General features: G+C 43.7%; 1 long non-coding RNA gene across 1 annotated transcript; it reads right to left on the bottom strand.

Moving 5' to 3' along the window:
* Positions 1-1,978: 1,978 nt before the first annotated feature.
* Positions 1,979-21,793, bottom strand: LOC148756611 (uncharacterized). Its single transcript, XR_016022707.1, has 3 exons — positions 9,219-21,793; positions 2,561-7,979; positions 1,979-2,217 (listed from the first exon to the last, which is right to left on the bottom strand). It is a non-coding gene; the product is annotated as an uncharacterized LOC148756611 (long non-coding RNA).
* Positions 21,794-22,793: the final 1,000 nt, after the last annotated feature.

The following is a 22,793-nucleotide window of genomic DNA, read 5'->3' as shown; positions in this document are numbered from 1 at the left end:
TGCTGTGCCTTTTGTTGCTCCGCTGGGATGCTCTCAGATGAAACTTCCTGAAACACTACCTTCATCATGTACTTGCTTTGATGCAAAAATCTCCAATAGATCTTCAATACTTGCTGAATAAAGTCCAGCCTTGTTGGCCTGCCATTCAAAGCCTCCCCACATTCAACCCAGGTGAGGGTTCAAGACTTATCTCCTACTATTTCCTTTCATGACTCAGTCTTTTCACCAGACCACACTGCTTGCTATCTCTGAATCACCTGTGTTCTTGGTTCTCATGATGGTCTGTCTCCCCAAACTGTATAAATTCTTTATACAAAGAGGTCACGTATTATGGGGCCTAAGAAACAATTTCTTACTTAGCTATTATTTCCTTTGTCTAATCATACTGAATTACAATCTTCCCTATAATTTAAATTTCTAGGAACAGCAAGTGTGAGGATGGCAAAGTTTTATGCAGTTGGCTAATATAGAGCCAACTATCTCTTCCAGTACAAATTGCCAAATTAGCTTTTCAGCATAATGTTGTCTGACCTTTATGTGATTAGATTTTCCTGGGTTTCAGTTACCACTGAAACCAGTCTTGCACTAGGGCAATTATTTTTTAAATTGTGGGTCCCAATTCATTAGAGAGTCAAGAAATCAATTTTCCGGGACTCCAGCAGCACTTTTTAAAAAGTAGAAGATAATAATTTAGAGAATATCAGGGTCTCTGTAAGGGGAAGTATTTATGAGGTACTCTTGTTGCAGTGATATGTGTATGTGTTGTATGTGTACATGTGTGCATGCATGTACATGTGTGTGTTCTGTTATATACATGCACACCGGGTTACAATGAAAAGTATATGTTTTAATGTAGGTTGCAGTCAAAATAAAGTGAAAGCCATTGCATTAGGGGAAGTGAGCTACATAAGACATGGAATAAATGCCACAAATACTATAAACTGTGTGTGGCACAAGATTTTAGAGGAAAAGGAAGTTACCTTTTTTTCTTTGAGGAAATTATCAGGGAAGACCTAAAAGCAGAGGCAAATTTGAGGCTATAATGAGTAGGATTTTCATAGATAGAGATGGGAGGAGAAGCTATTTCAGGTTTAGGGAACAGTAAATCCTAGAATCTAATTAAAAACTATCTTAATCTTTATCATATGCTTTCTTATTTTGGTTTGCTTGACACTTATTTGGTATTCTATGTTTGAAATAAACAGTGACGGTGGGCTCTAATCAAATAAAATAAACAGGTACATATCAAACATTTATAATACTTATATAAAATGTGTCACTTTAGGTCATGGGATGGATGACTTTAGAGGGTAAGCATTAGAGATACTATCTCCTTGGAAGCAAAGCATTCAAGAAAATTAAAAGAACAGAATGTGGTACAAGTATAAAGTGATCAAAGTGAGTTCAAGATAATTAAACTGGGTAAAGATAATACAATTGAACACATGCAATTACCTTTACTCACAAAATCCCATAAAACAACAGGAGAGAGAGGATAAGAACAAGTATGCCAACTGTTTATTGTTGAATCAAGATGGAAGGTATACAAGTAGCCATTGTACTATTTTTTTCCTATATGTTTAAAATTTTTTAAATAGCAATTTGAAGGGAATATGAACACATACTGGATTCTGAGACCCCAGCCATCTCCCTGCATTGGCAGCCAGTCTCACTTTCTCCAGGCAGGAGATTGGAAAAGTCTTCTCTTGGGAATTTGTTTATCCCAAAAGGAAAGACCAAAAAGATTCTGAAACCTGAGATTTCCCAGTTCACCCTATGAGAAAAGTCATAACCAAGTCCCACCTTGCATTCAGGATATCTAATCAGTTTTTCAGTGTCCCACTCTTAAAAAGGAACATATAACTAATGATTACCAGGCATAAGAAAATGCTCTGACACGGAAGATAGAGACTAAAACCAACAGGGGAAAATAATTTGGAGTAGAAGAAAAAAATGCAGTGAGAAGAAAACAAAAAGAGACATTCTAACGTATTTTATTTTTTGCCAGATATTGCCATCATAAAATGGGAGCAGGATACTACAAAAACAAAATGAAACAAAAAAACCCTGTCAATAATAATAACAAAAGGTCCCTTGTAAAGTAAAGCTGTAAAGGCAGAAATTAAACCTCAGTAAAAAATTGGAAGATGATGTTGAAGAAATCAGGCAGAAAGTAGACAAAAAGACTAAGAACTAATCCACGGGGCTCCAGCATACCTATAATGGAAGGAGAAGAGAGAGAACAGCATGAGGAAATAAACAATTTGCAAGACATTTTCCTAGAGCTGAGAGTTTTGAAATTGAAAGTGCCCTCGTGGAAATGTCCAGCACACTGGATAAAAATGACCAACACTAAGGCACAGCATTGTGAAATTCGAATCAGAACCATTTCAGACCTCTTGACATTTAGACTGGAGGTTGAAAGGCAATGGAGCAACGTCTTCAAAATCCTGAAGGAAGGTCATTGCCAATCAAGAATTCTATGCTCAACCAAGCCGTCCATCAAGTGTTGGGGGGAATTAAAGACATTTTGAGGTAGGCAAAACCTCACAAAACTTACCTGCTGTGCACCATTTCTCATGAAAGAATTTGCTCTACCAAAACAAGGTAGGAAGTCCCAAATGAAGACACTTGATTTGGGAAACAGGAAATCCAGCACAGATGAAAGAGGTGAAAGGGATCCCTGGGGTGATGGTGAAGGAAGAACCCAGAATGGCAGCTGAGTACCAAGTACCAGCGGCAGCCACTGAGGACTGGAGTATGTCAGAAGGCACTGGGACAGGCCTCTTCTGGAAAACGACATCAACGAACCATTTACTGCATCTGAGCAACTTGGAGGGAAACGCAGACAATCGTGAAAAGATAGTGGAATTAGTGAAAAGCACTGAGAAAGCTAAAACAAGTTACAAAACAAAACTACACAGGAACAATTTAGCTGTGAATAGTATTTACACAATCTGAACAACAAACCATGAAAATTAATCAAAATGATGATAAAATTACACCAGGAGAATGGGAGGACTGGCCGGGTTCCTGGTAGGCGTTATTGGTCAGGGAAAAGGAAAAAAGAGCCAAGTTCTCAGCCTCCATCACAGAACATCAATCAATAATGCCTAAAACTGGGGAAAACAAAAATGAAGCATAACAACACACACTATTGAAAACACGGAGGTAAGTATCAAAAGAATTGATTCTAAGGTGTGAAAGTAGCTGATATTGGGAACAGGAAGAACTAGAAGAAGGGCAGTAGGCGATTCCTATTTTTCATAACTTTGTTAGAATTATTTGATTCTTCTGTGCATATATCACTTTGATTTTTATATAATGGAGATGCTGTATCATGATGTTTGGGATTTGTGGCAAAATAAATACAGATTTTTGGTGTTTTCATATTTTGTGCTTTCCCATTCATCGTCTATACTGAACATATGGAACAAAGGATGCTATCCACCGTGATGTATAGATTTTGCAATTGTGTCATTCAGTCGCTGGACTTGAAAATCTGAAGACAAGGCGAAGAGATAATAAAAAGTGGAGATATGGGGATAATGGACATTTTCGTAAAAATCATTTTTTCTCTTTTAGAATATGAAAGTAGTACTAGAACTCTCCTTGCTATTCCTGCATTCAAAATTACCTATTTAGTATCTAAGATGTAATTTTTCTCCTTGCCTGAAATTTTCTCCCTCCCTGTTATTTATGTCTATTTTAAAACCATCTTTCTAATGGTTCTATAAAGTGAAGCAATTACCTAAATAATTGAGGAAATGTTACTTTGCCTCAGTTACTCCGTCATTATCCTGGTTTGGGGCCTGAATCGTGAGGATCGTTATATGGATCAAGTAATTTCTCCTCTTCATGTGGCACAGGAGAGAATGTGGTATTAAAGTGTGTTAGCCCGTAAATCTTTAAAGGATCTGCATGAAATGATTTTCAAGGTAAACTAGTATTGAAGAGCTTCTGCAGTGTCCTTGTGTTCTAGTCGCGTCCTTGCAACTTTCAGTTCCGTTACACTGAAACGACTCAGACAATTTAGTTGAACTCATTGGGAAAGTCTGTTCCATAGGAAAGCATGAAACTTTAATCATTCCACACCACCAAATAATTCATGAAGAGTAACAGTGATGCTTGGAGGGAAGGTTGAAAAGCTGTTGAGAATATAGCATTGTTATAGTAACTTTTAGCAGGCCAGCTCAAATGCCACTTTCTCCTTTTCCTCTGGCAGAAAGAACCTTCCTATGCAATCTCCCCACTTGGGGAACTTGTGTCATGTGAATGATTACATTCTAACTTGCACTGTAATTCATGTGTCCTCATTAGCAGGACAGAAGTGTGTCTTATTTCATCTCTGTACCCCCCACAACACGCAGCATTCTCCCTTGGCACAAAGGAGCCATTCAGACATGCCTGAATATGAGGATGATAACGTGATCATACAAGTAACCATGATTCATAGAGTGGGAGATGTCAATTTCTTGAGGATCTTCTATACACAGAGTTAGAGAATTTGGTTCTTTCATTTAAAATTAAAACTAACACTGAAAACAAAATTACGAGTGAGCAATACAATCTCATCATAGTACTTGTGAGACAGAACACTGAAGTCTGACTTACTAGAAATATTTGGCCATTATTGGTCTTTATTAGAACTGTCATTAGTTATTGTCCCACCTTCCAATATAAAATTAAAAAGAAAATGTCTACTTAAGAAGTTTGAAAGGCAAAAAAAAAGGTTATTATTGAGGAATAGGGATGGAGAAGAGAGGGATTTTTGATCACTATAGTTGAAATTTGGAATCCTAGATGACTTTTAAAATAATATTGGTATATTTTAAACATTGCATGTTTTTTTAATTATTATTTTTGTTTTAATTTTACCTTTGTTCAGAATCTATGAACAGGCTAAAAAATTTAAGGTTAATGAACTTATCTGCACAATTGCAATGAACTATATCAACTTTTCAGACAGAGACTCACAATTGCTGGAACTATCTTAACAGACAAAATATTTTGAATTATTTTTCATTGTATTTATCAGCAATATACCAACATAAATTTGGTCCATTTCTGGTAAGTATACAAAGCATCTAGTTTGCCATGCTTCTGTTTTTCATTTTTCTTTTTTTACTTGCACATGCAATTCTTAGGGTTTTCACTCTCATTTGGTCAATTGCGATTTCTCCTAAATCTCCATTTCCTCAGTTTTCCTTTTGATAGAATCCTCTGTAAAGGTATAGTTTCCTACACCTGCCCCAGAACCACGAAATCTCCAAGAGAAGGGCCCTGAAAACTGTACTTAATGGGTGACTTTTATTGTCAGGTAAATTTGGAAACACTGTTCTAAAACATTCTTCCCTCAGCTCCTTCAGTCATGATTTTTATAAGACTAAAAAAAAAATCTTCATTGTACTGATAGTACTGTAGTAAAAGTGTGGCTGCAGGGAACTTGGTAACCATTATTTCTATTCTAATCGGGTTCAGTGTTGAAGCTGTACCACTGCTCTGGTTAACTGACAACTCGTACTCTCATTTGAGAGTGAAAAAGTGAAATACGATGTATGTGACTTCCTTGCTCCAAATAAACTCCCGGAAGCCAGAGTCTCATTTTTCATTTCACCTATGCTTCTCACAGACCTAAAATAGGCACATCATAGGTGCAAAAAATATAATTTCTGAGTTGAAATAAATCAAACTGTGTATTACTGACAAAGCAGAAAGCTGATGGTAATTATGTGGGCACAGCTGTTTCATTGTGTTCTTGCTTGGAAATCATTCTGCTCTATTCTCCCTAACAAGATCCAACTACGATCAACCAAGACGGCCCACTTGGCAGAGATGAATGGAAGATATTAGGAAAGCTCCTTCCACCAGTTCTCTCTCCCCCTTTGACTCTCATTCCTTCTTCCTCTGCCCCTTTTCCAGGATCCCACTCTTGACGATGTTGTCCTTTCACACCCAAGTAATGGCTTTATATCTGTATTTATAAACATAACCTGGAATGTAAACTTCAGAGAGACGTGGAGTCTCTCAGCAGAGCTTCTGGTCTTGGTCAGAATATTAATAAAACAAACAGCAGCTCCCAGGCTATAAACAGAACCATTTCAATGATGAAGGTGAGACCTTTCTTTCTTTAGTGGGAAAGCAACTTGCAGCAAATCCTTGCCATCGGCCATTTAAAAGCACCCTGGGCCTGAAAGTCTGTGGTTCCTCTGGCTGGTTCAGCAATAATTGGGGGCAACTGACTTAATTGCAGGAGAAAATGTGACAATGGTTGTGATGGATTGTATTTTAGAAAAATATAGTCACAGAAATGTGTCCAGCGCCACGTGTTTTTCTGGAATCTGGTCATGCCCCCATCAAAAGGCAGAGTCTGTCTCTCCTCCCCTGGAAATGGAAAGGACAGAGGGGTGTGCCTGCCTTGATAAGTAGATTGTGGCAAAATGAGGCTGTGTGATTTGCAAGTTTAATTCAGAAAAGGAGACAAGCATTCTGTCTGGCTCTCTCTCTTTCTTGGCTATTCACCCTTACAACACAAGCGTCATACTAGAAGGAAGCCCAGGTGACATGGAGACGTCGCAGGTAGGGCTTCTGGCCCATAGCCTCAGCTTAGAGTCCAGTCAACAGCCAGCATCCAAACCTTTTAATCTTCCAGTTGAGGACCTAGACCTACTGGAGCAAAGACACATGACGCCCCGCGTGCCCTGGACTTCTGCTTGAGCCACAGAACCCATAAGCATAATAATTTTATTCCACAGAAGATAACTGGGAAAATGGCTAATTTGATAAAAGGAACAGAACACAAAGGCTACCTATGACTATGACTAATAACAAAGTATTATTCATTACGGAAATTGTACTCACACTTCTGTGAGAAAAATTATCTAATGGTCTGTTAAAAGCATGAGTCTAGGGGAAGAATCCTGTATTCTTGCCAGAAAGATCGGTGAGCAAAAGGTCAGTAGGACATTAATGCATGGTGTTGTTTTTTTAAAGATTCATGATAGTTAATGTGGAAACTACAGACAAAATACCAAGAAAACAGTAATCCCATTGCTCAAAGTCGATCACAGTTAATATTTTTCTGTATTTTCTTTCCTTAAGCATCTGATTTTGAAACATCACTGAGCTCACGTTATTGACACATTTTTAATCCCACCTGCCGTCCTTTACTTCACTGCTTAGTGTAGTTCCCTCCATCAGGTAGGGTCCTGTGCTTTTCTTTTCTGCCCAGTTAAAGATCCCTTTCCTCTGGGAAGTTCACCAGGACCACCCACGCCATGGAGATGTCTACCCCAAAATCTACTGCACTCATCACCAACACGTATTTGCTATATAATCACATACTGCTTCATGACATTTTATGTATTTGTCTTTCAATATCTGTATCATTACATAGTCTTTTCCACTCTGCCTTATTTTTTTCTAACTAGACTGTAAGCAACTTCAAGGCAGAGACCATTATTTTAATCTTGCTATTCCACACAGCACCAAATACATATGTAACAGATACTTAGGTATTTGTTGAAAGAAAGGAAAATATAGGAAGAAAGGTTTCCTCGCTAATACTGTCCAAGTTTATTTCACAGTTCTTCCATCTCAAAACCACATGAGTTATTAAAGATCATAAGTTTGACATGTGTATGGCTATGAATATATATGTGAGAATATATATGAAGACCTTTAGAGTTTTACCTGTAAAAGGTATTACACGATATACAAATGTGCCTTCTCTTTTACAAATGTCTTTATTATAGAAGCAAAATCAGGTATTCAAAATTGCTTTCTAATGTTTGCATTTTATTTACAGAGTTTACTATTCTGGCATTGGGAGGGTATGTATTAATATGTACATGGTTAGACAACAAAAGTACGTGGGGGGGTTTGATATGTCACAGGCACTGGCCTCCGTGCAGACATCAAGATGAGATGGAGACTCTCTGAAACTGTTCTAGCACCAAGTTAGCACTTTCAGGAAAAGTCTGGAGAAGGGAAGGGAGAAGAATATAAACTGTTCAGTTTTCAGTTTTGGTCAAAAGGATGCAGAAGGAGCCAAAAGCAGCAGCACTTAAGGAAGTGAAACGTAGTTTAGTGAACATTTTGACATTTAGGGTGGAGAGAGAGAGAGAGAGAGAGAGAGAGAGAGAGAGAGAGAGAGAGAGAGAGAGAGAGAGAAGCATTGTCTGAATTGAAAAGCTGTTTTTTCACTTTACAGCTATGTGAGAGGACTAGTGAAAATGGGTTCTGTACGATATGTGATCTGAACCAGAAGATAATATTTTTTTCCTCAGTTCTCTGTATTCATCACCTCCCCACTTTCTCAGCCATGATATCTGCCCTCAGCTCCTTCACTAGGACACACACACACACACTTTTTCAGAGCCTGCTACATTTTATCAAGAGCGTCATATCCAGTATTCCAGAGCGTCATGCCAGCATGTTTTTATTATAGAGATGAACACTTGCCTGACACAGGGTAAGTGCTGTAGATGTTCAGAGGAGAAGGGAGGGATGGAGCAAGCTGATCTACTCAAGGAAAGTCACAGAAGGGATGGGCCTAGGACGGGGCCGTGGAGCAGAGGTGCGTTTCCCTGGCAGGGGGAACGTTGTGAGCCACTGTGTGTGTGCGTGTCACGTTGGGTGCAGATGGCACTTTCCAGGCAGTGGGAAGGGAACAAAGCTAAGGTATGCAGGCGAGCCTCACCTACTAAGGGAAACAGAAGGAGTTCGGTGTACCTTGAGAGAAAGCTACAGGCATGGCAGGCGCTTGTAGGAGACAGGGCCGAAAGAGTAGTTTGGGTTACAGAAGTCCCCTTGTCCAGGGACAGTATTCCTAGGCAGTGACTTCTCTTTCCTTCCGGTAAGAAACCAATACAGATTTTCGGCCTTAATCTTAAAAAAGGCACCTAAGGACTCTCTTAGCCGTCAAAGACTCAGCAAATGGTTACTGTGCTGGGGAAAAGCTAATCTGCCTGCTGGATGAACAGTTCACTCCCAGAGAAGAAACGAGTCATCAGAGAACTAGGAAATCCAAAGAACACCCAGATATTATTTCTTTAACCTTAATATTCTCACAACATTAAAAACCTGTCCAGAGGAAAGAATACAGGGAGAGAGGAGAGGAAAGACAGTACAAACAAGGAACAGGGAGAGCGGAAAAGAGGAGAGGCGTGGGGAATTGGAGGAAAGAAGATGAGGGAGTGAATAAGGGACAAACTTGCCATGTCCTGTAGCTTTGTGGTCACCATGGCGACCCTCACGAAGCCATTTCTCTGTCCTCTTGCGATTTCCAGAAAATAATCTTTGAAGGGGTGATGTATAGTTGAAAGAAGCCAAATGTCAGTGGAAGAAATTCTATATCTTTTTCCTTTTTCATTGCTTTTACTGGTAGCAATGAATGTGCAATTTTGGGTGTGACCTTTTTTCTTTTAAAGAAAAGAGGGGTTTATGAAAAAAAAATGCAAAAGCTAGGAGCTGAATAGTGATAGGAGCAGTGGACTGATGGAAAGGATGCATCATAGGACACAAGGCCTCGCCCCAGGCCTTCCTGTTGCAGTTGCTTAAGAAACTGAAAAGACATACTCAGGAAGCAGTTCCTGGGTCCTTCCTTTTGTCCTTGGAAGGTCTGGGCCAAGTCCGAGCTAGAGAGAAATGCATGGTTCTTCCTCAGCACACTTCCTTTATCCTCAGTATGTCTGTCTGAACATCCAACACCACAGGGAGTGCGTAAACGGACGAACACACACCGTGCAATCATGCTTCTGAGGGCCATGTTCTCGCAAAATAAAACACAAGATCCGATATCTCCACTCATACAGCTCGTTGTTTATCAAAAGAGACCGAGGGGCCAAAGCAATGCATTCGAAAGACACCGATGTCCCCAGGAAGGGGATACAAAAGTGAAATCAGCTTTATTACGAGCGAAGCATCTAGGGAGAATTGATTTTTGTTCTTTGAGAATCCACTTGATAACTCTATTTTAATCAGAGGTAAACACACCAGCCTATATCCATTCTACGTTCCCCTAAGAGAACCTTCATATTAATATTTGCCCAAAGGACATTTCACGTGGGGCTGCCAGAGAGTGGATCACTTGGGACACACTACACAGGAACCCTTATCTTTAGGTCCCACATGGCCACATGACCCTCTGATATCACCAGTGTGACACTGCTTCTCCGAAGACACAGCTGTCTTTGAGCACATGCTACACAGGGCTTTCAATAAATAAGTACAACTGCGTGAGTGGGGGGATAGCCACACCTGGACACTCTGAAATTCACACCTGCAGTGTTTCACCTTCCACACACTTCTGCAACACAGTGAATGGGCTTACACGACAAAAATCGAACATACACACGAAGACATGGGAAAGACCAGATGGTTTTTAAAATTAGCAAAGAACAACAACAACAAAGGGATATTTTTCTCCTCACCCCCTCTCCCCTTGCTATTTAATATCAAAATGTGGACACAGCTCATTGACTCTGATAAAATGGAGAGAAGGGTCCGTGGGAAGAGCACAGACCATGGTGGCAGGAACAAACACCAGCCCCTCACTCAACGCTCACAAAGCCTCAGGTAAAGCTCTGAATGGCCCTAAGTCTGTAAAATGAGGGATGCGTGAGACTTTTCTAGAGTGGAAGCGGGAATCACCTGAGGATATAGAGACACCTGCAAAGCATCCTGCACAGAGTTGTCACAAACACACACTGCATCTGAATCAGTGGGTGGAAAAGAACACCAAATACTGGAAAAGCATCCATTAGGGCTATTTTTAGTCCTAAAAGCAGTTCTGCTAGTTGAGGGACATGTTTTATGTGTGGTATTTACTAACCTGGACGTCAGTACTGAAGTTCCTTGCCTGTTCCCAACAATGAAAAAATGAATTGCTGCGTTTTTCTTAACGAATGTTCTCAGCATTCCAGGCTAAGATCTGCACCCAGGAAATTAGATGTTAAGTTTTTAAGTCCGTGCTGCCTGCCTTCCGGGTGTATATATTTCTAAGAGCTCTGCCTATGATAATCCTTATGTTCTGCTTTATTTCGAAGCATTCAGTAATTTCTTTTGCAAATTCTTTTCATTAACGAGGAGGAAAATATCCTTAAGTTGTGTGAAATATGCCAATTCCTTCCAAGTTGAGAGATACAAACTGGACATATGCACCTGATGTCTCGTATATTTTAAAGGGTCTGTATTCTCATGTCAGGGCTGGAAGAAGCAAATGAACCATGATCGATGAAATGATAGCCCAGAGGCTTGCGTCAGTGGACCAGATGGAGCAGAAGGTTCCTACTTTTCAACCCACTCATTATGACTCTTCAGGTGGGGCTCTCTCTGAGATCAGCATGAATAATCCACGTGACGCCAGGCCTGAAGCAAGCAGAGTCTTGCTGACCCAAGGTAAATTTACTGCGAGTATTTTCCTACCAGTTTAGGTGGAGGAGGGGAGAGCTCACTCGTAAGGAGAGAGCCTGAAATATGTCCTCACTTACTGCTGTTGGCTTACAAAGAATAAAATGGGAGCTTTTTGCTGTTTGTTTCTGCCTATTGCTTCTTCTTTCTTCTGGAAATAGCATTTCCTTGTTTAAGGGGAACTGAAATCCCCCTGCGCCCTAACCTTGCACCTGGCCCCACGTGGTCTGTAAGGGAGCTGTCCTCACCCTCCTGGCCAGTGATTCGCCTGTGTGTGGGCATGTGCCCCAGGTCAGCACATTCTGAACTTTTCCCTGGGATTTTCAAACTGGAATTTAGGGGAAATGCTTTCTTTTTTCTTTCTTTATGGTAGGGAATGGATGGAGCTGGAACCCGGGGGCTGCTGGTAGCCTGGAGTAGGAGGGAAGGAAGTCAGCCACAGAGAGAAGCAGGAATAAGGGATAGAGGGGCCTGCTGATATTCAAGCCCCAGTTCCAGCCTTCCCAAGGCGGCTCCATCCCTGTCCTTCCTGGCGTCTGGCTGTGTGACACACAACCCTCTTTCGCTTAAGCTAGCTCAAGTCGGGTTTCTGATCCTTGAAATCAAAAGAATTCCAAAATACGTGCCCCCACCTACCCAGAGACAACCTGAAGAATAGAATTCCTCAGATGAAAGGAGCATTGTGACTATTTTACATGATAGAATACTGATAGACAAATTGATTTTCCTCTTTATAACCAGTTTCTAGAAGATAATTAGAAATGACAAGCCATGCTTTTGTTGCCTCTCTTTGACACGGTACGTAACTCATATGAGAAATAACTGAGGATTTGTTAACAACTGACTTCCTCTGTGAAATCTAAATTTTAAAGCTATTTCAGACAAAACTTTTTCCTAATCATCAAACCCAGTGGCTATTTTCTTCCTTCTCGATGTCTCAAATTCACTTGTCCAACTGTGTGTGTAATCAGAACCCTTCCTGTTCCTTGGGAAATTCTACCCCATCAGTTATAAGTTTCCATCAGTTAGAATTCATCTTTTGTGTCTTCCACCTCCATGTCCACTGGATCTTTCCCATCTGCTCACACATATCCTTATATCTTCCCCGTCTTGACAGAAGCATCAGGTGAACTTGTTTTGTTACAATAAACGCATTTGTCTCCAAGCCCCACCTAGTAATTTGGTCATCCACGTAGGCAACCTGGAGGGTTGGGTGGATTTTGATTTGAAATGAACCCAAATAACTTTTTAAAATTGAAATAGAATCGACATATAACATTGTGTAAGTTGATGTACGATGTGCTGACTTGATACATGTATGTATTATGCTATGACTGCGGCCTTCACTAGCTAACACATCTATCATGCCACATTTCTTTTTTGTGGTGGGAACAATTAAGCTCTAGTCTCTTAGCAACTTTGAAGTTTATAATATAGTATCGTTGCTGTAATCACTATGTTGCATTAGATTGCCAGGACTTATTCATCTACTGGTTTCAAGTCTGTACCCTTCAAGAACACATCCCCAGTTCCCCAAGCCCTGGTAACCACCAAACGACTTTTAAAGTAGGCATTTCACTAAACCAGAAAGGAGGAATTCCATTCAAGTCTCCAGTAGACTAGAATCCTGTTTGGGGTAGAGAAATGTCTAACTTCTCTTTAGCCGTAGCCCCCTAGCACTCTGCGTGGCATACAATACATAGTCAATAAATGCTGAATGAAGGATTTTTGTCATCTTCGAAAGAGGTCCACTCTCAGATTCACCAGATAACTACCTAATTTCCGAGCTTGGGTTTTTACGTGTGTCTGTAATCCTGGAGCCCCGATGTCACATCATGGTAATTCAATCTGGAAAATCTAAGAGAGATACAATAATAAACTCAGGGGACAATAGATTAGAATACCAAGAAAGGTTTACTCTCTAACCAAGACCATGGTCACAAATACACTTAGGCCCAGCTCTGACTTGAAAACATGTAATTTAGCGAAAGCCTCAGAGCCCCAGGGGCGTGTCCTACCTATAGAGATTGGAGAGAGAAGATGAGCATTGTGACAGCGGGGATGCTTTGAGATTGGTGTGTATTTTCTGCTTGAGAAGAATTAGGCAGTTTTCGTCGGTGTATCACCTCTTTTGCTCAAGCAGGGAAAACTTCATTTTGGTGAGTTGTGTTAGGACCTATTTGTGTTTAATTTTGGTGGAAGTGTACACTAAAAAGGAGGCTTGGGATCCAGCCGGGATGGGAAATTCAAATTCCAAGAAAAAGCAATAAAGGTTTATTTCTTTTTTCACAAGAGGAATTTCACCTGAGGAACAAGAAGAAACAATGTCTGATTTGACTGCTTGACAAAGAAGCTTATAGAAGATCCTTGTTTCTTGAGGTCTGTCCTCTATAGAGGAGGACCATTGCCTGAGAGGCAAGGAGAACTTTGCAGATTCTAATCCAGACTTTGTCACTAATCACCTGGTGGCCAGGGGTGGGTTAACCAGGGGTGGCTGAATGATATCTGGGTGAAAATCAGGCTCAGAGTCAGACAGACCTGTGTTCTAATGCTGACCCTGCCTCTTAATTAACTGTGTAAATATGAACAAAGCCTTTCTAAGTCTCTTCTCCTCAGGTTTATTCTGTCCACCAAAAGTGATCTGTTCTTTCTTCCTACCCCACGGAGAAATTGCTTCAAACTTGTTCTAAACCCAGATCTGTTTCCCAAGCAGTATGCCTGGCTGAGAAATATAGCTCTTCCTGGGGACCACTTTGTTGTGCAAACAAGGGCGAGCTATTTGCCCAAGGCCCTGCCTCAGCAAAATGTTAAACTCTGTTAAGCCCTTTGTGGGAGTTCCTGCAAGTAACTGGAATGTACCTACATCCATTTCATCATTGGATAATTGACCTGGTTATATAGCTCTCTCTTCCAGTAACTCAGCCCAGTCCCATCGTGTCTAATATATTCCTAGTCAAGTTACAGAATATTCTCTTGCTGCTGTCCTTGAAGCCTCTCTTGACTTTAGACTTAACTGGTCTTCTCGAGTGGTATCCAGGGCCAGGAAATAGTTATTGGGATGATAAGGACTGAGTTAAGGCTGGCCGCAAAGGCAATTCACTGCCAAGTTCTGCTCTTCATCACTGCTTCATCAAACGTTACTGAGCTCCTACCAGCAGCTGCTTCATTCCAGGCACTGTGCCAGCCACTGAAGACACAGAGATCAAAAGCGAGGCCCCTGCCTTCAAGGGGAGCACAGCTGCATGACGGACGCGCTGGTGCAAACCAGCCCTGTGTGCTAATCGTGACCCTGCCTCTTACTAAGGTATAAATGTGGACTAAGCCTTCATGGTCCACATCTCTCTGAAGTGGGAATAATAATCTAACTTCACAAGGTTGGTGTGATCATTAAGGAGGTGAAATACACTCCCTGGAACCTAGAAAGCTCTCCATAGATGGCATCCACGCTACCCTGGTCACCATCATCCTGGGAACAGTCACGTAAAGAAGCAATTACAGTATCACAAGTGATGGATGAGGGTAGGGGAAGGTGTCATCAGAGCACAGTCTGGGACGGCGAGGAGGAAGAAGACTTATAAGAGGTGGGGGGTCATTGACACACCAGGCTGAGCTTAGAAGGATAAGTAGCAGGAAGTCAGGCACGGGAAGGACATTCTAGGAAGACAGAATAAGAGCATATGCAAAAGCCTAGAGGCAAAAAACAAACAAAAAAATTTCAGGAAATTGGTAGTTCCGTGTGTCTGGATCTTGGTGTATATGTAGGAAAGCAGTGGGAGAACAAGTGAGGAAAGGAGGGGCCATGCTGTCATCCCTGCAGTTGTCACAGGCCACGCATTCTGCTCTTCCACCACTCTCCCCCACAGAAATACCAGTTGGTCCCACGTCCCTTAGGAACCCTCTCACTTGACCTTGGTAGCTGTCATAAGGGCGGACAGAGCAGGGCTCTGATGTCACCTCCAGGAGCTCCCCTGAGGGTGTGACCCACACTCCAATACCAGACCAGCCTGTAAATTCCCTCAACTCCAGAAAGTGCTCTACCAGGTAGAAGACGGTCCTTTTGTCGGGGAGAGCTGGGAAAGGAAAGAAAGCATCCACTAGGGATCAGATACAGCAGAAACCGTTCCTTGGGCCCATGTCTGTTTTTCTCACTGATGACTTTGAGGTAGGTACACCTTGGGAGAAGGAGAAGCTTCAAATTTGATACAATGTCCTACAGGAAGGTTCAGTCAAATCAAGTCAACAGGCACTGACTGCGCATGTGCTTTGCGTCTAGGACCGTGCTAGGCACTGCAGAGAAAGAGTAAAGCAATGTACTGAGACCCAGAGGGTCTATCGAAAAGCCGGGCCCATGGTGACAAGCCTGCAGGCACAGCAGAACCAGAAACCCAGGTCTGCAAACCCCAGAGTCCACGCACGTTCTGATCCATGATGCTACCCTTTTGGCATTAAGCCTGGCCAATTTAGCATGGGGACAGCTAGGAATAAAGTACAAGCCATGGCTGATGGTGACATTGCCATCTTGTTGACTTAACCTCAATGAGCCTGACCCAACAGAGGACTGTATTCAATCCATGGGAGGAACGGCGACTGGCCATGCAAAGCCAAGAGGTGCAATATGACCAGGAAACTCTTAGCGAGCTTAGGGAACCTTAAAGGAGACAAAAGGTGGGTTGCTATTCAACTGAGCTCTGGGCAGATCTGAGAAACCATAACTGACCCTGGCATCTGCCCTCAGGGTGAATAAAATGGTCTCTACGGAGCTTTGGGGCAGGAGACTCAGTCTGCTGCGTTGGGTCATGGAGAACAAAAGGTGACAACTGCAGGTTGAGGGCGTTTGTGGACCATCCAGTTACGTAACCGTCACTAGATTTGGTAATCAGTGCCTAGGATTATGCATCATGTCTTATTGGGGGGTGGGAGTACAACCCCAAAGGGAGAGAAATTGATGGATCTCAAAGGCAGAAGACTCCAGCAGACTAATAGAATGAACCTGTAGTAGCCGGGAGATTCGCTTTAAGACCCATGTGTCATTTGGCTCTCTTCCCTGTGGACACAATGACTTCACTGCAGGCCTCAGTGAGAACTATCTCAGCAACACTACAAGAGAAGCTCTAACCAGGCCACCTTTCCAAGAGACAAGGTGGAGAAGTAGCTTTAAATCCAGTCAGTTGCCTGGAAGAGATAAACATCTACAGACATACACAGAATGGGAATTGGGACACACACCCACAAGGACTGGCCCTCGAAGAGGCAGCTGAAATGGAGCAACTGCATTTTGGACCAGGAGCTCCAGCTGGCTCACTATCGGGATGTGGAATTAAGACATGCTCACTGCCTCTGTCTTGGATTCCCTACCTACGGGGACACAGCAGAGATGATGGAGAGCATCCCCAACCTGCCCCACAGAATCATCGAGAAGATGAACAATGCAGCCTACTAGCATGCTTTGAGACCTTTGAAAGATGCCTTGATTAAGCGCTGGGTATGATTTTGCCATTATCATTATTACCTTATCTCCTTATCATGGCAGAAAATCACGTTGGAGAAGTGTGTCGGCCATGTTGACATCAGTTGCTGCCCAACTTCTTCCTCTCTTTCCACACCGATGGACATTAAGCCAGTCTCACTGCCCTGCTCAATTTCCCACAGATCACGAGCATCCTGACCTTTCATTCTCTGCTCACCTCTTAGCTCCTGCCTGGTCTCCCTCTTCCTCTCCGTTTTTCTAAATCCTTTCCTCAAAGTCTAACACAGGTTTCCTCTGTGAAGTGACTCGCTTTTTTTCTTATTCAGCACCATGTTAGTCAGACTCCTCTAGAGAGACAGAACCAGCAAGCTCTATATAGATATATAGAAAAAACTGTATTACAAGGGACTGGCTCACGTGATTATGGAGGCTGAGAAGTCACACCATCTGTCATCTGCAAGGAGGAGGCCCAGGAAAGAGTTCTAGTGCAAACCCACAGGCCTACGAACCAGGGGGTCCAAGGGTGTAAGTCCAAATTCAAGTCTAAGTGCTAAGGCCTGAGAACCAGAAGCACTGATGTCTGAGGCAGGAGAAAATGAATGCCCCAGCTCCAAGAAGCCTTTCTTCAGTTCCTGGTCCAGGTAACAAGGGCTCCTTGTATGCTTGCCAGATTTTTTTTTAATAGACTGTCCAGTAGGGAAGAACATGATTTCCCCCCACCCCTTACATATATTTAAGCTTCACATTGGCTTCAAATAAGGAAACAAAACACACACTGTTCAGAGGCCAGGAGTTATAAGTGAGCATTCATGGCCAGCAATGGAGTTGACCCATGGGAGGTATGCCCGTTTCGGGAAGTATCAGCGGTCATCAGGGGGCCTGCAGCCCCCTCTACATTAGCAGAGTCAGATAGTGAGTCAGCCGCTCTGTGAAGGGGTGATCCAGTCTATCCCTTCTGTAAAATGGGTATGAGAGTCCTCACTTGCTCTCCCCATTGCTGCATCTCCAGAGGAAAGGTAATCCCACCCGGAAATACTGAGCATTCCTTCAAAAGAGGCAATTTGCTTTTAGTCAGGGGGCACTGATGTTTGACAGTTGATTGGCCGCTTGTCAGGAGAGGTCGCTTGTCAGGTGGGGTGAACGGGCAATTTCCTGGGAAGCTTGGCAGTGCCTGCAATCGCCCAGGGAGAGGCCTCTTGGCTTTTCATTTCCTTTCCCCAGAGAAAACCAGAAGGCAGTCCTTCCTCCCTGTGAAAATGCCCAGGAGGAAAGACTCAGAAACCTCTGCTTGCCTGCTGGGAATGGGTGGGTAGGTGGGGGCTGGGGGGAACCTGGCCACACCTGTCAACTTAGCCTCCTCAGCTGAACTGGCTGTCATGGAGGAACAGGCCTGCCCTCTGGCCAGGATGTCCTGCTCAGCACCCATTTCCTACTGAGCACACAGGCAGGCAGGGCCTGGGCCAAACTCCTCGGGCTGGGGCAGCCCTGCTGGGTGCCTTCCTGAGCTCTGGTCATGTGACACAGTGCTGGAGGGCTGGACTTTGACACCTATCTCAGGATGCTGGTCTGCATGCGTCATTGCCACCTGACTCTGATGAACAGACTGTGGGTGTCAAACTCCAGTCCAGACGACTGATGTGGCAGAGATTGGCGGAGGCAGCGTGGGGGAGTGAGTTTGCCTCCAGGATCAGCTGAGGACCTTGTGTTTCTGACCACGTTCTCCTCCCCACTGTCCCTCTTCGCCTCTCCTGTGCTGCTGACCCAAACTCGGCTGAAGAGGCAGAACTGCATCATGGGAGTGGCTCTGTTCCCACAAAGCCGGGGTTCTAACCCCAGCCTCTTCACTGGGCAGCTGTTTGTCCTTAGGCAAATTACCTAATTTCTCTGTGCTTCAATATCCTTAAATCCATCTATAATGTGCGGATGAAAACATGACACCTACTCCAGGACCTTTGACAGAATTAAGTAATAACAGTGATGGTCCTTTTAGCCCAGTCAGCTGGCACACGCTGAGTCACCTAGAGGGCATTAAGGAATATCAAGTTGCCAAAGAACAGAAAGTTGCCCATCCAAACCCTCGGGCCAGCCCTTCCCCTTTCGGATCCTTGGGGAACTTGTGTTACTGTGTAACTGCCTTTAGGAACCCTCAGAATTGACACTGACATTGTAGCTCTTCTACCTCATAAAGCTCTTAAAGTTATAGTGGCCTCAGTGATACCTCCTCCCCCATTCTGACACACCCCATAGGTACACTCTTCAAGGGACAGAATTCAATCAGTCTCTCTTCAGCTTTTCTGGCCCTTGAACTCCACTTTCAGTGGATTTAGGGGGTGGAAATTGATAACCACCACCAAAACCCAGGAACCAAATCTCTGTTCTCCATCTGTCACTGAGTGTCCCAGAAACGTGAGGCCTCTGCACAAGGTGGCCATGAGGCCAAATCAATTCACATCTTTTGATGTCTGTTTCTTCAGAAGATTGTTTCCTTAACCACTGGAGGGAATATCGGAGACCATGAGATCCTGGAAAGTCCCATTTCCATCTGCTCCCTGACAAAAGACCGAGGGCAGCGGAGGCTCCCAGGAGCCCCTCTGGCCAGCCCTCTCTCTGCTAAGTCATTTCCAAACCTCTGTCCCCAAGTGAGGTAATGTGGTGAGAACATGGTAGGTATGAGACAGCTGTGCGTGGAGAGTCTGGGATTTCATCACGCCTCTGGATGACCAGGAGGGCTCGTGAAAACACAGGACACCGGGTCTCACCATGGAGTTTCAGATGCAGTAGAGCCGGGACGGGGCCTGAGAATTTGTGAGTCTAAGTTCCTAGGACGTGCCCAGGATGGCCAAACCAACGGGGTTCTCCCGCTTCGCTCTAGCAACCCAGAGTCGCTGGTTCCTTGTCACTCCTTACTTGGTCCAAGGTGCAGACCAGCGGGGTGAGTAGTGCTGCCTTTAGGAAGCCAGGCTCTGGGGTCAGACTGTCTGAGTTTGAATCTTGTTATCCACTCTGTGATCCTGGCCAAATGACTTCACCTCTGTACCCCAGATTCCTCACAATGATAAATACGAACGTTTTTCTGAGAGCTTACTACGTGCCAGGCACAGTTTTAATGTAGTTATTATTTATCTGTTAAATCCTTACAAGACTATGAAGGTAGATGCTATTATTACCCCCAATTTACAGATGAGGAAATTGAGGCACAGAGAGGGATAATAACAGTAAACACCTCATAAGACCATTGTTTGGATTCAAGGAGATAACTATGTTAAACTTTCATTTGAACATCTAAGACTGTCGGTTACTTTTACTGTGGAAACAAGGATTTGAAGGTCCTTTCCGCTCTTTGGGGAATTTTAAGGACTTGCCTAAAAGGATGAACCATTGGCTTCCATCTGGGTCCTACAGGAAAGTTCCATAAGTTACATCCCGCATTTTGTCCCACATTTCAGTCTCCTCACAAGAGATCAGGCTCCCCCTCTTGCAGACTTTCTGTCTCCAGAGAGCCATCAAGGTTCCAAGGGCCTGGGGGGCATGTGAGGGTGGAGAAGAGGGAATGGGGGAGGCGGCAGGAGGAAGTGTGCACAAAAGCAATGGCTTATGTGTGCGCCTGGTTAGACAGGGAGTCCTGTGAGACCTGACAGGGGCAGCTGTGGGGAATGCAGACAGTTTGCAAGCTCACCAGACCAAACCAAGGAGACAGACTGCCCCAAGCACCCGATCTGCGCCAGCACATTCCAGCGTAACTGACCCTTGCTAGCGGCCTTTGTTTTTCAACCAGAGCTAGAGGGGAGGAGATGGAGACCAGGCCTTTGCTTTTCCTGACCTCCACACATGTGAAGCTTTCTTTTCACAGCTCAGGATAGAGGGCCTTCGTTAAACCTAAGCCAAATGTGGATACTCGAGGGTATTAACCACCATCATTAAAGTGAGTGAAAATACTGGTGATCAAACCTTCGGAACTTTGCAGCTAGAAGGAAAATATTCTGACTACAACGACTCATCAGTCAGTTCTAACACGCATTCTCTCTCCCCTCCCAGCAGATACACTGTCCTCACAGCCAGCCCTGTCTTTGGATCAGCCAATCCCTACTGAGCCCTCAGGAGGTCACCTCCCCTAGGTGATTCCTTGATTCCCGTTCCAACCTCACTCCTCACCCAGGCCGATTAGGAGCCCGACTTCGGTGCCCTCATGGCCTCAGTTCTTATCCCATTGTGGCCTGGTGGCCTGCTTACTTGTCTGCCTCCTGCCCTCAACACCTGGACATAAATATTTCATTCACCTTTGATTTCCCAGAGCTGAGCACAGCACCAGGCTGGTGGCAGTTGATCATGGGCTGGTTCATTACACAATGAGAAAGTGAGTGGTGAGTCCGCAAGTGCTGAGGTGAAGGCAGCTGAAGCATTTTAGGAAACTCTAGATAAGCTGATTATAGAGGGAAATCACTTGCCAAAGCAAATATTCAATATGGATGAAAACTCCCTCTTCTGGAAATGGGTGCCTGAAAGCACTTTCATCCATAAAGAGGCCAAGTCAATGGCAGGTTTTTAAGGACAGGGTAACAGTCTTGCTTGGGGGCAGTGTTGCAGGCTGCAAATGGAGACCCTCTGTGATCTGACACAATGAGAACCCAGGGCCTCCAAGCATGTCAATAAGCCCACACTGCTAATGTGCTACAGGAGCAACAGGAAGTCTCCCAGCTCCTCTCCCAAGATACCCCCTGAATTGCTGTGCCCATGCAACAGAGAAGCAGTAGTTGGAAAACAACACACCTCTCAAGATTTTGCTTATTGTTGATAATGCTCCCACCGCCATCCTTGTATTGGTGACCTTCATCCCCATATCACAGTGGCACTTCTCCCTCCAAACACCATTTCTGCAACCCAACTGATGGACCAAGGAGTGGCAGCAGCTTGTAAGGCCTCCTACCTGAGGAGGACCTTTGCCCACGCCATTGCTGCAACCCAGAAAGACAATGAAAAGACACCGATGGAATTCCGGAAGGATTACACCATCTATGACCACGTCAAGAACCTTGCTTGGGCTTGAGGTGATGTCACCAAGGAGTGTATGAACGGTATCTGGAAGAAGACCCTCCCACTCCAGAGATTCATCCATGACTTCTAAGGATTTGCCAAGCAAGGATAAGTGGCAAAAATCAACAAGGCTACAGTTGAGATGGCAAACACAAGTGAACTGAGGTGTGCATGAGAAGATGCTGAGGCGCCCCGAGACGGGGTTCCTGGGATGCGCACTGATGAGTTGTTGGCCCTGAGATAGGAACACATAGCTGAAGAAGAGGTAAGAGCAAGGAAACCGCAGGAGAAAAAGACGACGTACCGCCATGAAAGTTCACAGCGAAGGGTTTAGCAGACGCGTTTGCTGACCTCAACAAGCTCCTTAAAAAGTTTGAAAACATGGGCCCAACACTGGAAAGGAAGGTTTTCCTTAATAGAGAGGAACGTTCATAGGGCCGTATGTGCTTACAAGTAAATCTCTGATGAAACAAAGAAACAACCCAGGCAAACCACGTTGGAGGTATTTCTGAAAAGAGTGACACCTCCTCAAGACGAGCCTCAGACAGGTCCTTCAGGAGGTGTTCCAGAAGGCAGTGTTGTCACAGGAGATGACAGCTCCATGTGTGTTATTGCTCCTGACGGCCTTCCCGTGGGACAAGATGTGGAGGCGGACGACAGTTGACACTGATGACCCTGACCTGTGTAGGCCGACGCTGAAGTGTGTGTCTGTGTCTTAGTGCTTAACCAAAAGAATTTTAAAGTAAAAATAAACACGTTTTAAAAATAGAAAAAAAAAAGTTACAGAATAAGGATATAAAGAAACCTATTTTTGTAAAGCTGTGTAATGGGCTCGTGTTTTAAGCTGACTGTTATTACACAAGAGTTGAAGTGTTAAAAAAAA

Source organism: Rhinolophus sinicus, chromosome 11 (assembly GCF_057876585.1).
Source record: "Rhinolophus sinicus isolate RSI-liver-muscle chromosome 11, RSI-T2T, whole genome shotgun sequence".
Lineage (NCBI taxonomy): Eukaryota > Metazoa > Chordata > Mammalia > Chiroptera > Rhinolophidae > Rhinolophus > Rhinolophus sinicus.
Note: the sequence above shows the minus strand (reverse complement) of the source record. Positions and strands in the feature narration are given on the sequence as shown.